This window comes from Molossus molossus, unplaced genomic scaffold, assembly GCF_014108415.1.
Source record: "Molossus molossus isolate mMolMol1 unplaced genomic scaffold, mMolMol1.p scaffold_m16_p_1, whole genome shotgun sequence".
Taxonomy (NCBI): Eukaryota; Metazoa; Chordata; class Mammalia; order Chiroptera; family Molossidae; genus Molossus; species Molossus molossus.
The window spans coordinates 240,169,287-240,184,363 of record NW_023425344.1 but is presented as its reverse complement, the minus strand read 5'-3'; the positions used below and the strand labels follow the sequence as shown (position 1 = coordinate 240,184,363).

Here is a 15,077-nt window from a genome sequence, read left to right as displayed (position 1 = left end):
ACATATCTGACACGCACACACACACACAATTTGAAAATATTATTTGGCATTATATACATATATATATACTTTCTCCCAGAGGTTTTAGAGGAAACTTTAAAAAAGAGAGAGTATAGGACTCTGACATGTCCAAAGTCAAAAATTATGTAGAGAATGTGAAGTATCACTTGAGCATACCAATAGGGTCTCTCTTGTGATTTTCCACCTGTTGGAATGTTCATATTCTCTTTGAATAATTGCTGATCTTTCTTTCCTATATTACATTAGGCAACTTGAGCAATATTTCTGCAAGATTTACCTTACTTTTTCAATTCTTTGACATTGTACAACTTAATGCTTAATGTTTGAACCTTAATGCTTAAACTATTAGTTTTTGCGCAGTGTAGTCACTTGAAAAGGCCATACCACAAAACACCTGTAGTCTACCAAAAATTACACTCTTGTGTAATAAAACTCTCATTTTAACTGGTCCCCTGGTACCGCTGTACTGAGACTCCATTCTCTCCCCAGAGCTTGTGGACAGCGTTATCATAAGACGCTTGAGTACTAAGTTACATACCATGCTACTTAGACAAGGAAATTGCATCATGACTTTGTGATTATAGTTTCTTACAGGCTATGGACTTGCACCGATAAACAGATCCTTAAAGAGTAGTTGGTACAGTCACTTATCTTACACATGTGAGGTTAACTGACCCCCTCAAGGTCACACACCTAGGCAGGCACATGTAATTTATGATCCAGGTCTCAGCTTTGTCTCTGGGTGCTCTCCATTGCAGTGGTGTCTGAGACCATTCAGGCCGCTGGAACAGAAGACCATACACTGGGGCTTAAGCAACAGCCATTTATTTCTCACAGTTCTGGAGATTGAAGTCCAAGATCAGGGTGCTGGCGGATTCAGTCTGTGGGGAGGACCCCCTTCCTGGCTCACAGACTGCCATCTCCTTGATGTGTCTTCATGTGGTGGAAGAGGCAAGGCAGCTCTCTGGGGTCCCTTTTATAGGGGCACTAAGCAAGTCCCAAAGGTTCCACCTCCAAGTACCATCACATACTAGGTTTCAATATATGAATTTGGAGAAACACTAACATTCAGTCTATAGCAAATGGCTATAGATAGAACCATAGCGCATTCTCCGCTTGTACTGCTAGATATCTTTAAGGTTTTAGTGCACTTGGCTTTTTGTTGCTGGCAGCTTTTTAGTTTCTTGGCACTGAAAGAACTATTTATCATACTTCCCTAAATTAGCTTTATGGAAGTAACGTACACTATTTTCTTTCCTTATTTCCGACTGATGTTTACATGCTAGTCTTTCCAATAGGTTGTATAAATAAGTTAAATGTTATGGTAAATTATTCCAAAATGGCATATTAACAGTTTGCATAAATTAAAACTATGCTGTAATAGTTTGAATCAGATTGAAACAACATGTAAATTTGTAAATGTGTGTGGTTAATTTTTTAAATAGAATTGTTTTCATGCATGGCTATCGTTTATTTATATAACTCAATGTGTTTAACATTATAATGAGTGCATTTACTCCAAGAATTAAAATGTTGCCATTAGCTCACATATACCCATGTGCTTTCCTGCCTTAGGAACCACTATCCAGAATTCGGTGATTATCATTTTCCTGCTTTAGATATACATACATATATACACACATACACACCCATATGTATATGTGTGTATATATATATACACACACACACACACGCCTGTATATTTACCTAATGTATAGTCTTCCTCATTTTAAAACTATATAAATGAGTGTCAAATGTTACTGTAGTCTTTTGTGACTTACTTTTTTTCACTTAATACGTTCCTAATATTCATCCTTGTTTTGTATATAATTATAATTCACTCATTTTATTTTATTTTTTAAAATGTTTTTATTGATTTTTTAGAGAGGGGAAGGAAGAGAGAGAGAAACATGGATCAGCTGCCTCCTGCACGCCCCCTACTGGGGATCGAGCCCAAAACCGGGGCAAGTGTCCTGACCAGAAATCCAACCAGGACCTCTCAGTCCATTGGACGACCCCCAATCCACTGAGCCACACTGGCCGGCCACAATTCACTCATTTTAAATGTGTATAACATTCCATTGTGTAACGTTACCATAATTTATCTGTTCTCCCGCTGATGGACATTTAGTTTGTCTCTCCCCAATTCCGTTTGTTTTTGCTATTGCTAATAACACTGTCTGAACAGTTTTGTATCCTCCTAGCTCCTGGTGCCCTTATGCAAATATTTCTGTTACATATGTACTTAGGAATAGAATACCTGGGTTATAATGGATGCAAATGCTAACTTACTGCCAAATGATATTTCTGAATCATTTGTATTAATTTACACACCCATTGACCTATGTTAGGCAAGACCTGAATCTTGACTCCTGGCTTCTTCTCCCATGAGCTACCAAACCACCATTCCAGTGCAGATACGGACCCACTACCTCAGGGCAAAAGTAGCTTTGGACCCTGGTGGGTGTGTCTCAGTGGTTAGAGTGTCGGCCCTTGGACCAAAGGGTCACAGGTTCGATTCCCAGTCAAGGGCACATACCTGGGTTGCAGGTTCGATCCTCGGCCCCAATTGGGGTGCATGTTGGAGGCAACCAATCAATGTGAGACACATTGATGTTTTTCTCTCTTCCTCCCTCCCTTTCACTCTCTCTGAAAATCAATGGAAGAAAAATATCCTCGGGTGAGGATTAACAACAACAACAAAATGGCTTTGGGTTGCCAGCTGACCCCTGGGTTTGAACCACCCCAAGTATAGGGCCTGCCCCCTCTACGTTTTTAACTCAGTGCCTTTAAGGTAGTTTTGTTTTAGTGTCTTATCCAGCATTTGGGGTTTTTTTTTTAGTGGTGAAATTGATCTGACAATACAAAAACAGAAACTCACATGAATTATTAAATACTTTGGTCTCAAACTTTTCTTTCTAGATTCTCTTTTCCAGACATTGATTTATTGGGCAGAACATCAGGTTTGTTTCGTGTTGGAAAAAACTAACCACTCAGTTTTGTAGAGATGTAGAGAATATGTAAAATTAGTGATGCATTTGTAAAGCTCAGTGATTCTGGCATTTCAGTTGCACTGTGTCTTCTGTCACTATTTGAAGGACATGTCCAACCACTGGACTGCCTGCTGTCCTCTTTGAATATCATTTAGAAGGTGTAAGCTAAATATTTATTTTCTTGTGACATAAAGCATATTATCAGGAAATAGTAATATAATTTAATGAACATGCCACTGGATCGCAACCTTTTAATTTCATACATTATTTATGAGAAGAAACAAGGCAATGTTATCTCTTTTCATCAAGGGACTCTATCTAAAAATCACTTTTCTTGAACTTGTCGAGATTTATCAAAGTGCCTTTTTACAGTATTTACACCTAGTATACAATAATTAATTCTGAGTGTGTTGATGGCTCCCCAAGACCACCACCAGGTTTGGGGGTTCACTAGCAGGACTCAGCATATAATTGTACTTACGGCTGTGAGTTGTTACAGTAAAAGGATGCAGAGAAAATCAGTGAAGGGAAACGCAGAGGGTGCCATCCAGGGGAGACCAGATGCGAGCTTCCAGGGGCCTCTCGGTGGTCACACAGGGCGTACTTAATTCCCCCAAGTTGTGACAAGACCTGGGAAATGTTGCCAGCCAGGGAAGCCCATCAGACACCTGGCTTCAAGGGTTTCTACTGTGGGATGGTCCTGAAGGCAGCCTCTCTGCCTGGCGGGTACCAAAACTCCAAACTCCCAGGAGGAAAGCAGGTGGGCAGCATAAGCCATATTGCGGCACAGCCTTGGGCACAGCGGTTCATTCTTGTGAGCCGATGTTGGCAGGACACTTCTGGAAATCCCAGTACCCAGATGCCAGCCAAGGCTCATCTTGTAAGTAGGACAGTAGTTAGGCAGGGTGTGCGAACTCTTTTCTGCACATGGAGTTATTTCTAAAGTTTTTAAAAGCACTTACTATTTGTCAAGCGCCATTCTTCATTTATTTCATCCCCACAACAACCATTTCATAGAGGAAGAACTGAGACACAGAGAGGTTAAGAAACGTTTCCAAGGCAGCACAGTTAATAACTAGTAAGTCAAGATTCAAACTCAGGCTTCAGAATCTATGACTTATCAAATGCTTTCGTGGTGTGTTCTTTTCTTTTTCCATGTTGCCCTGCGTCGTGGATAGTGTGTTCCATACCTTTCCACAAAACTGGGATTGAAAGAAATTGTCTTCATACAACGTTTTCTAATCTTCAGTGTTGTTTCGCGGCTCTTGATTTTCAAATTTGAGAACCCATTCCAGTTATCATATACAAACCCTTCCTGATCTCATAAACTTTTCTCAGCTGTTCCTGGGTTAGAGGATCTGAATTGTTCATTTCCATCTTTCTGCAGGAGGGTTGTCTGGTCTTTGACGAGGGTTTGGTTCCACGGTTCCTCCTATACCTCCTTTTGGTCTCTTTGAGATGTAACAATTGCAGACAGAGAAGGTATCCCTGTCGCATGGTTTATACACAAAGACAGGACAGCACCTTCTGTTTTATTTCCTTTCTTGTAATTCTCATCTTTGTGTTAGCCCTATTGTCTACCTCAGTATCTTGGACAGTTACTCAGGAGATGGTCTTTAAATGCCCTGTGATGGCCATCTGGGATATAGATGGCAACTAATATAGTTGGTAGAGCTCGCTATTAGTGTATTTCCAGATTTCTCTATTAGTGTATTCCAGATTTTCTTTTCTGGAATGAAGAGATCAATTATTTACCATATCCATTCCCAAGAAAACATATTATAGCTTCGAAAAAAGTTTGAGTGTTAACACATGTTCTGAAATATGATACAGATGTTTAAATGTCTTACTCTAATATTATTTTACTGTTCCTAGTCACCTGTTTTGATCCCTGCCTAAGCTTGCTCGCTTTATTCTAACACCTGTTCCCAAGAGTATATTTACAGTCTGTTGTCTTTTATAAATGGATGGTACATACATTAGAAAAAGGTTGATTTTTGCCAGTGTCATTCAATGAATACCTTGAGGAATCCCTGTTATTTTATTTTCAGTGTTATTGTAGTTCAGTATAATACCGTAATACTTTTTTTACTTACATACCATATAAGAAGGCATGCCATGTGACTGAGGTACAATACTTATTTAGATGTTCACGGATAGGAAACAAGTTATTTTTAACTTTTTAAAAAGAATTATGAAACTCTCAAACTACTGCACGATGACAAATGTCCCTGCATTTCGATAGGCTTAGAAAGCTTACGTCTCCTTCATTATCTTATGAGGTCCGGAGCATCTAGTTGCCTGAGACATTTGCTCCCTTCTATTCTGGGTGTTTCGCATTTGTGGTTCTCTGTTTAAACATTGCATCATCAGAGAGGCCTTTCCTATCCACAGTGACTTCATCCTGTCTTCCCTCACCCAACAGTCAATGCCTACAACCCAGACTTAAGTCATTCCTGGTACTCACCAGTGTCTGAGATGGTCGTTTGTCCTTGTTTGCTTACTGTCTGTTTCTCCCACGTGACTCTAACGCTCGCGAGAGCAGCGATGCTGTGGGAACTGTCTGATTACCTCTGGATCTTCAGGTTCGCACAAAGCACGTAGCCATTTAGTTCTTATTGAATGAATGAATGAATTTTTTAAAGACTGTCAGAAAGATAAGTTATGTTAGATACAGTATTTGATTTTTATCAATTTAAATGTATCAGATTTTCTTTGGATTTCTTGAAGAGGGTATGTTATTGAAAAATATTTCTACATTTTATTTATCCAGTTGCCTATGGATGGACATCTAAGTTGCTTAAGTTTTCTGGACCTTTCCATCGTTTGAACGGATGTACAAGAATTTCTCAAGGGCAGTACTTTACAGTCCTTTTTTCCGTATTGTCCGCATATATATATATACAGTGAGATTATTTATAAAGTACGTTTAGGTAAACAGACAAGTTGCTGTTGGCTGAAAGCAAACTGCCTGCCTGCCCTGGACACTTTGGGACTCAGTATCTGACCACACCTGTAGACCATCTGTGGCTGCATTTCGGGAAGCTACGTGCTAGGGCAGTGGTCTCTGTATTTCCCCAAAAGGATTCTTAGAAACTACGTACTTCCTTGTGCATATTTAGATTGATAGCTAACACTTTTCCAAGTAAGTTTAAATGGTTGCACAGCATGTCATTTCCAGTGAGTTGACATTTAAAAATAAAACTATTACAATCACTCTTAAATGTATCCAGTGGAATCAAAGTACCGTAGTGATTTGATGTTCATTATTTTTCTTTAAAGAATGTGTGAACAGTAAAGTGATGTGAACAAATTCTTTTTTAACAATTTGAAATTTTACATCCTTTCTTTTTGAACTCATATTTTTCTTTCCTCACTAAGTTTTATCCTAATGTAATAGGTTGTCATCTTTTTTGACTTTCACTGACCGCATTTTAAAATTAGACTTATTAAGTTATAATTTACATATTGCAGAATTCTCCATTAATAGGTGTACAGTCATATGAGTTTGACTTGTGTATATAGTTGTGTAAGCAGCACCACAATCAACCTATAAAATAATTTCTATCCCTTTTGGTTCCCTCTCTCTACTCCAGTCTCTGGCACCACTGATCCTATTTCTGCCCCATGTTATTGCCTGTTCCAGAATGTCACGTAAATGGAATCATATAGTTTGTAACCTTTGGTATCTGGCTTCTTTCACTTCTCATAATGTTTGAAATTCATCCATGTTATTGCATGTGTCAGGGGTTAGTCCCTTTTATTTATTTATTTATTTATTATTTTTTGAATCCTCACCCCAGGCAATTTTTCTATTTATCATCAGATAGAGTGTGAGAGAGGGAGAGAGAGAAACATCGATGTGAGAGGGACACATCAATTGGTTGCCTCCTGCATGACCCTGACCAGGGCCAGGGACAAACCACAACTGAGGTACGTGCCCCTGACCGGAATCAAACTCGTGACTCATTGATCCAGGGGCCGACACTCCAACCATGGAGCCAAACTGGCCAGGGCAGGGGTTAGTCCCTTTTAATTGCTGAGTTGTATTCTATTGTATGGATGTACCATAGTTTGTTTATCCATTTACCACTCGATGGACATTTGGATTTTTTCCAGTTTGGGACAATTATCAATAATGCTGCTGTAAACATTTGTGTTTAGGTTTTTGTTTGGATATTTGTCTTCACTTCTTTGGGGTTAATAAGTGTGATTTCTGGGTCACCTGATAGGTATATGTTTTAATTTTATAAGGAACTGGAGAACTTTTTTTTTTCTTGAAGTGGCTGTACCATTTTGCATTCTCAGTCGCAAAATGGAAGACTGCTTCTCATCATTGCTGGCACTAGGAATTATTAATATTTTTGTTTTGTTTTTGTGTTTAGCCGTTTCTAATAGGTGTATAGTGGCATCTCATTGTGCTTTTCGGTTGTTGTGTTTCCCTGACGACTGACTTAACGAATTGTTTCTTGTCCTCGTTTGCCATCCACGTCTCTTGTACGGAAGTATGTGTTCAAGTCTTTGGCCCATATATACAGACATACATATTTTAACTACTGAGTTGTAAGAGTTTTATATATTCCAGATACAGGTTCCAGTCTGTAACTTTTATTTTTATTTTCTTAACACTGTCTTTTAGACAGAAGCTTTTTATATTGATAAAGTCCAACTTAGCATTTTTAAAATTTGTCTTTTTGTTTGTTTTATTTTAGAAATCTTTACCTAATGCCAATAGGATAGTTCATTTTGTGTGTGTGTGTGTGTGTGTGTGTGTGTGTGTGTGTGTGGTACGTCCCCCTAGCGGGAACTGAACCCTGGACTCTCTGGTCCGCAGGTCAATGCTCAACCGCTGAGCCAAACTGGCCAGGGCAGGATAGTTAATTTTATATGTGAACTTGACTAGGACATGGTACCCAGTTTTTGATCAAATGTCAATCTGGATGTTGCTTTGAAGAAATTTTTGAGATGTGATTGACATTTAAATCAGTTGACTTTGAGTAAATCAGATTACCTTCCATAATGTTGGTGGGCCTCATCTAATAAGACTGAGGCACCGGAGAAAGAAGGAATTTTGCTGCTAGACTGCCTTTAACTGGAGAGACCGTGACATCAATGCTTCTCTGGACTCTGTTATTTTGCATTAGTCTACTTGTCCCCTTGAGCCAGTACCACCCTCTCTTAACTATATGGCTTTGTCATAAGTCTTTTTTTTTTATCCTCACCCGAGGACATTTTTCCATTTTTTGTTCAGGTAGAGTGGGAGGGAGAGAGAGGAAGAGAGAGAGAGAGAGAGACATCGATGTGAAAGGAACACATCGAGTGGTTGCCACCCACACAACCGACCAGGGCCGGGGACAAACTGCAACCGAGGTACGCGCCCTTAGCGGGAACCGAACCCGGGTCTCTCAGGACCGCAGGCCGACGCTCTAACCGCTGAGCCAAACCGGCCAGGGCTGTCATAAGTCTTGATACTACTAGTGTAAGTCCTAGAGCTTTGTGATTTCTTCCGAATTTTCTTGACTTTCCTTAACTTATTGCATTTCCTTATAAATTCTTGACTTTATGTACTTAACCACTATGTTCTACTGCCCTATAAGTAATATTAGTTTTCATTTTAATGAAACAGCCAAGGTTACCAGGCTGACTTTACTAAACTACCTGCCTCTTAATAAGCAATAGAGTTTATAGGTAGACATAGCTGACACATTTTTCTTTTTGTTGTTGTTGTTGTTAATCCTCAACCGAGGATATTTTTTTTCCATTGAGTTTTAGAGGGAGTGAGTGCGGAGGAGAAAAAGAGAGAGAAAGAGAGAGAGAGAGAGATGTGAGGGAGACACATCAATTGGTTGCCTCCAGCATCTGCCCTGACTGGGGGCTGGAGATCAAACCTGTAACCCAGATACATGTCCTTGACTCGGAATTGAACCCGAGACCCTTCAGTGTGCGGGCCAGTGCTCTAACCACTGAACAATACTGCCCGGGGCTTAAAAGAAAGATACTGCTTTCTTTTAAGTAATTAACATTTATTTTTTTCCACTTTATCACTTAGTTTCCATTGTTATGTTTCAACTTATTATAAGCCACCTTCAAAAGAAAATAAAAATGAAAGCAAATTCTTGGTTTAGGATCAATTTGAAATGTGGTAAGAACCTTTGAGTATGAGATGAATTAATTTGACCCCTTCATCTGGCTACATGGCCCGGTATTCAGGAGAAAGGAGTCATACAATAAATATTAAGAAAGCTAGAGTTGCAAAATTGAGATAAATGGAAACGAAGAGTTAACAGGCCAGATGTGAAAAGAGGGTACACTAGTACGAACATGCACCTGTCCGTACACGTGGCTGACATTACTGACAGAATAGCTTTGCTCCAGAGAATTTGAATTTCATGAATTTTGCTTAAAGTGCCTATGTTGTAATAGGGGAAGAAGGATAACTTTCCTCTTTTTATAATTAGAAAAAGGAAGACTGTATAAGGTTATGGGCAGAGTAAGTCAATCTGAATACCAGGGAATCCGAAATAATAAACCAATCCATACTACTTAGAAATCAGTGTCTATCCCAATCAGAAAGAATATATGCACCCCTATGTTCATAGCAGCACTATTTATAATTGCTAAGATCTAGAAACAGCCAAGTGTCTATCAGTAGATGAGTGGATAAAAAAGCTGTGGTACATATACACAATGGAATACTATGCAGCTGTAAGAAAGAAAGATCTCTTATCCTTTGAGACTGCATGGAGGGACCTGGAGAGTAGTATGCTAAGTGAAATAAGCCAGTCAGAGAAAGACAAATATCACATGATTTCACTTATTTGTGGAATATAATGAACAAAACAAACTAAGGAACAGAATGGACCCAGAGACATGGATGTGGGGCAGAGATGGACAAATCTCAGAAGAGGGGGTGTGTGGGGAGAGAAGAGTTACACCAGAACTTGTATGTGTGGCCAATGGACATAGACAACTATGCTGGGGTGGGTGGGGATTGGGAGGAGGGTGTCAATGGGGGAAAAAGGAGAACCATCTGTAACAAAACTAGATTAATTAATAAAAAACAAAAATCAGTGTCTATAAGAATAGTGAGAAGAACAAGAGCCTGGAGCCCAGCAGTGCAGATTACCTTAGAAATTTTGTTTGAAAAAGGTAAAGCTTGTTCTTTGGGTTCTTCAAACATATTTATTCAGCTCTGGCCAGGGTGGCTCACTGGTTAGAGTGTCAGCCTGAGCACCAAGGGCATGTACCTGGATTGCAGGTTCGATCCCCAGCCCTGGTTAGGGCACATGTGGGAGGCCAATCAGTGTGTCCCTCTCACATCCATGTCTCTTTCTCTCTCTCGCTCTCTCTTCCCCACTTCCCTCCCTCCCCCCCTCCTTCTCTCCCTCCTTCCCTTTCACTCTCTCTGAAAAAATTCAATGGAAAAAATATCCTCAGGTGAGGATTAACAAAAAAAAATATTCAAACATGTTTATAAAAGAAAATTATGGTATATGCCTGTAAGTAAGTGAGGTATTTGTTTTTTGTTGTTGTTGTTGCTTGTTTTTTTGTGGGAACTTTTTTTGGCATCATACCATAGCTAAATAAATGCCTTGCAGCTCATTGAATAATAGAACAAATTGAAGTTGGGTAAGTGATACGGTTTTACAGGATTACACCACAGTCAGTGTTAGTCACTAAGGGAATGCGTGAGACGAGGAAGAGAGCCGTAACAGGTGTTATGGTAGGAAGGAAACCAAGGTCGGGAACAGCAGATGTGATCAAAGGAAAATAAGAAGAAGTGACCTAATTTCACAGAAGAGGTGTCTTTTTAATGTCCTTAAGTACAAATGAAAGAAATAAGACAAAGAGAGTAGATGAAAAAGAAAAATAGTCATATGTTATGAGTCTGTCCACTGGAGGTTAACAAAAACAGGAGAGTATTAAACTATGGGGCTGAATGTTGAGCACAATAACTGTTGAGTAATGATCAAAGGACAGGAAGACGGGAACGTGGTTTGGTGAAAAGAATGGTCAAAGGAAAACACTGCAGTTTAGGTTAATTCAAATGAGGTAAAGGAGTAGAGGAAAACGATACCACGTAGACAATGTTCGAAGGTAATAATGTATATCCTAATGTTATGCACACCGCTTAACAACAAGCAATGTTTTTGTTTTTGTTTTTAAAAGAAGGAAAAAGGAAGTACAAAAACCAATTAAAGGAAGAAAGAGACACGTCTGGTAAATAACCAGTACAAGGTGAAAATGAGAAAAGTCAAGATGAAAAGTGAATTTAGACCTTAAAGAAGGTTAAGATAAATATTCACATTTGTTAATTGTCTCTTAGGTCAATTAAAACAAAACAAAACTGCAGACACTGAATTGTAATAATCATTATAAAACTGCCCAAAGTAGACATACTGATTGCTGGCAAAAATGCACTTCACAATAGTCTGTGTAAAGTGTTGAAAATGGATCTAGATATTTATGTTTCAATATTTTAAGAAAACATATTTTAATTCAGTATGATGAAAACAAATCTGTAAAAATTATTATTTTTAAAATATGATTTAGGAAGGCATTTGCCAATGATTTCTATCTTTTCATTTTTTTATTTTGGATGTAGATGGTTGCTTTGTACCTGTTGAATACCTCATTTAAAATATTTAGATGGGCCCTGGCCAGTTTGTCTCAGCAGTTAGAGCATCGGCCCGTGGACTGCAGAGTCCCGGGTTCGGTTCCGCTAAGGGCATGTACCTCGGTTGCAGTTTGTCCCCGGCCCCGGTTGGGGTCGTGTGGGTGGCAACCAGTCGATGTGGCTCTCTCTCTCTTCCTCCCACTCTACCTCCTGCTCTATCTGAACATAAGTGCAAAAATGTCCTCAGGTGAGGATAAAAAAAAAAAAATTTAGATGGTAGGTAGCATCCAATATGTTTGTAAAGTTCAAAAGCACCTTTATGTAAATAATAGCTTCTAAAGGCTGGTAGACACATTTGAAAATAAGCAAATAAATCAATTCATCTCATACTCAGCAGTTAAAATAGAATGCATTTCTAATATATGCATTTAGATTTGACCTTGTAAACACTGCAAGCGAGAGAAACCCCAAATACCACAGTTACCACGGGGTTCATCTGGTAAAAGATGACAGTCTCAAATATTTCTCAGAACCATCCTTCAGTATGTTCCTACTGTAAGCTAGAATTGTTCTTCCATCTTGAAACAGCAGAGTTTCACCTTGGCTCAGGGGTTAGAGTGTCGGCCTGTGGAACAATGAGTCAAGGGTTTGATTCCAGTCAAGGGCACATACCTCGGTTGCAGTTCTGTTCCCACCCTGGTCTGGGTCATGCGGGAGGCAACCAGTTGGTGTGTCTCTCGCACATCAATGTGTGTCTCTCTCTCTCTCTCTCTCTGAAGATAAATAGAAAAATATCCTCGGGTGAGGAGTGAAAATTATAAAAAAGAAATAGCAGAGTCTCCAAGGCTCCCTGCCCCACACCCCACACATTTGGTAAGTGATTCCACAGCCTTGGAACAAAGTACAAACTTAAGTATAAACACAGAAACAATTGAACAAAAATGATACTAATCAGGCTGTTTTTATTAGGTTTTGGGACGTGGATGCATTACTCGTGATAGAGCATGACTGTTTTCAGCTGGTTAGAGTTCTTACTGGCCACTGTGAGCGAGGCAGACAGTTACTCAGTGTTGTGATATGTGAAGGGCACCTTTGAGCTACTCTGTTGTTGAGATGGCACTTAGAATCTGTGTGTTACATGAGCCATATCCACAGTGTCCTCTCTTCAGTAGCCCTAAAATTTACCCATCGCTAAAGCTGAGGACTTCTTTAAAAAAATATCCTCACCCAAGGATATTTTCCCATTTATCTTCAGAGGGGGAGGGAGGGAGTGGGGGGAGAGGGAGAGAGAGAGAAACATCAGTGTGAGAGAGACACATCGATTGGTTGCCTCCCAAACACACCCCAACTGGGGCCGGGGATAGAACCTGTCACCCACGTATGTGCCCTTGAGTGGGAATTGAACCCGAGACCCTTTAGCCCTGGGGCTGACACTCTAACCACAGAGTCACACAGGCCAGGGCTCAAATTTTATATATTAAATGCTGTCCTCATTCAGTTTTCTGTTTCTTTTTTTCTTTTTATCCTCACCCAAGGACATTTTTCCATTTTTTGTTCAGGTAGAGTGGGAGGAAGAGAGAGGAACAGAGAGAGAGAAAGAAACATTGATGTGAAAGGAACACATCGAGTGGCTGCCACCCGCACGACCGACCAGGGCTGGGGACAAACTGCAACTGAGGTACGTGCCCTTAGTGGGAACCGAACCCGGGTCTCTCTGGACCGCAGGCCGACGCTCTAACCACTGAGCAAAACCGGCCAGGGCTCAGTTTTCTTTATTCTGCCTTTTTAAACCCTCCTTGGCCTCATTATTTTATTTCCCTGCATATAACCTTGACGTTGCTCAGAAATGGTTTTGGTTATCTAGCCAGAGTTGCTCTCTGACAGGCTCAGTTATACGTCCCTCCCTCCTCGTCTCATGAGAGGTATAGACATCAGGTGCGGATACTCGCTGGGCTCATTCTCGCCTTGTAAGCAGGACCTGTGCTTCGGGGCCTGCAGACCTGGCGCTGAGGTCATGATCTCTCCGCAGCCATGGCAGGGCTTTCATTCCGTCTTGGTTGGGCTCCTTCTGGGTGCCTGGCATTGTGCGGGTCACAACACTGCAGGCAAGGAACTTGCGGTCTGGTGGGAGAGTCAATGTGTAGAAAGCGACTAGAATTCACCTAACTTTAGCCATGTCAGACACTCTGTCGGGAATCCAGTTCTTCCCATCTCCTTCTGGATTCACTGTTCCCCTCTTTACCTGACCTAGCGAACCCTTCATCATACCCAGTGAATATAATCTACCTCACATTGCCGAGAAGCCTATGAGGACTTGTCTGCAAACGGGCTACCTGCACCCATGAGCATAATTTGGACAGGAGTCTGCTCTAAACCGAATCTAGTCCCTGCCCCCGCCCAGTGGAGCAGGAACAGTTCATTGTGAGCATGATGTTTGATTGAGTCTTGGAGGCATAATAAGTCAGTGAGGCCCCGGGCCCTCTGACCTTAGGATGTGGCCACTGCAGCTCCATCTGCTTCCTCCTCCTCCTCTACCACCGGCACCACCTCTACTGAGCCTCATAAGAGAGCCCTCTGGACCCTGCATCACCTCTAGCTCCAGCTCAGCCCAGCTCCTTGCAAGGCTCCTCTGTGCTGGCTGTTTCCATCCTCCCATCTCTTTGCTCCTCAACTCAGCATTGCGTGGCTTTCACCTCCGACAGCTCTAAGGAGTAATTTTGCCCAGTTCACCAGTAATCTCCTGCTTGTCAAATTCAGTGGGCACTCTGCCGTCTCTGGCCTCTTTTCAGCATTCCTCCCTGATGCCCACTCCCTCTTTGGAACACACTTTCCACTGGAGTCTGGGGCAGTACTGGTCCCGCGGAGGGAGGCCTTCGGCTGCACGCCCCTCCAGTTCTCCCCTCTACCACCGTGCTTTCTCTGGAGACTCCGTCCACAGCCTGCACTTCCACGTGGAGGACTCGCAGCGCCGCGCCTGCTCAGTCCTGCTTCTGACTTCCAGACTCGTGTCTTCATTTCCTGTGATTCTCTCTCCCTGGATGTGTCCATTGACCCCTCAAACTCCACATGTCCTAAGCGTTCGATGTTGTCTTCCACCTTGACGGGCTGATCTATTTTCTTGTGTTACATTTCCTGGTTCGTAGTATCACCATCTACCAGTTACCCAGGCCAGAACCCTCTGGGTCCCCTTCTTTCCTTGACCACTTATCACCAACTGTTTGCCTATTCTCCCAACCAAGTCTCTCTCAGGCTTTTCCTCCTCACCATCCTTGACCCGTGCTGTGTTAGTTTGCCATAACAAAGATAACAGAGCGGGCGGCTTAAACACAGAAATGGATTTTCATAGAATTCTGGAGGATAGAAGTCTGACAGCAGGTGTCAGCAGGGTTGGTTTTTCCTGAGGCCTCTGCCCTCGGCTTGCAGACGGCTGTCTTTCTCTGGGTCTT

The 15,077-nt window shown here is 41.2% G+C and overlaps 1 protein-coding gene across 1 annotated transcript in view; it reads left to right on the top strand.

Annotated features, from left to right (window-relative positions):
- EFCAB11 (EF-hand calcium binding domain 11) overlaps window positions 1–15,077 on the top strand; it is an 85,974-nt gene that overhangs the window by 51,196 nt on the left and 19,701 nt on the right. The window lies entirely within an intron of this gene.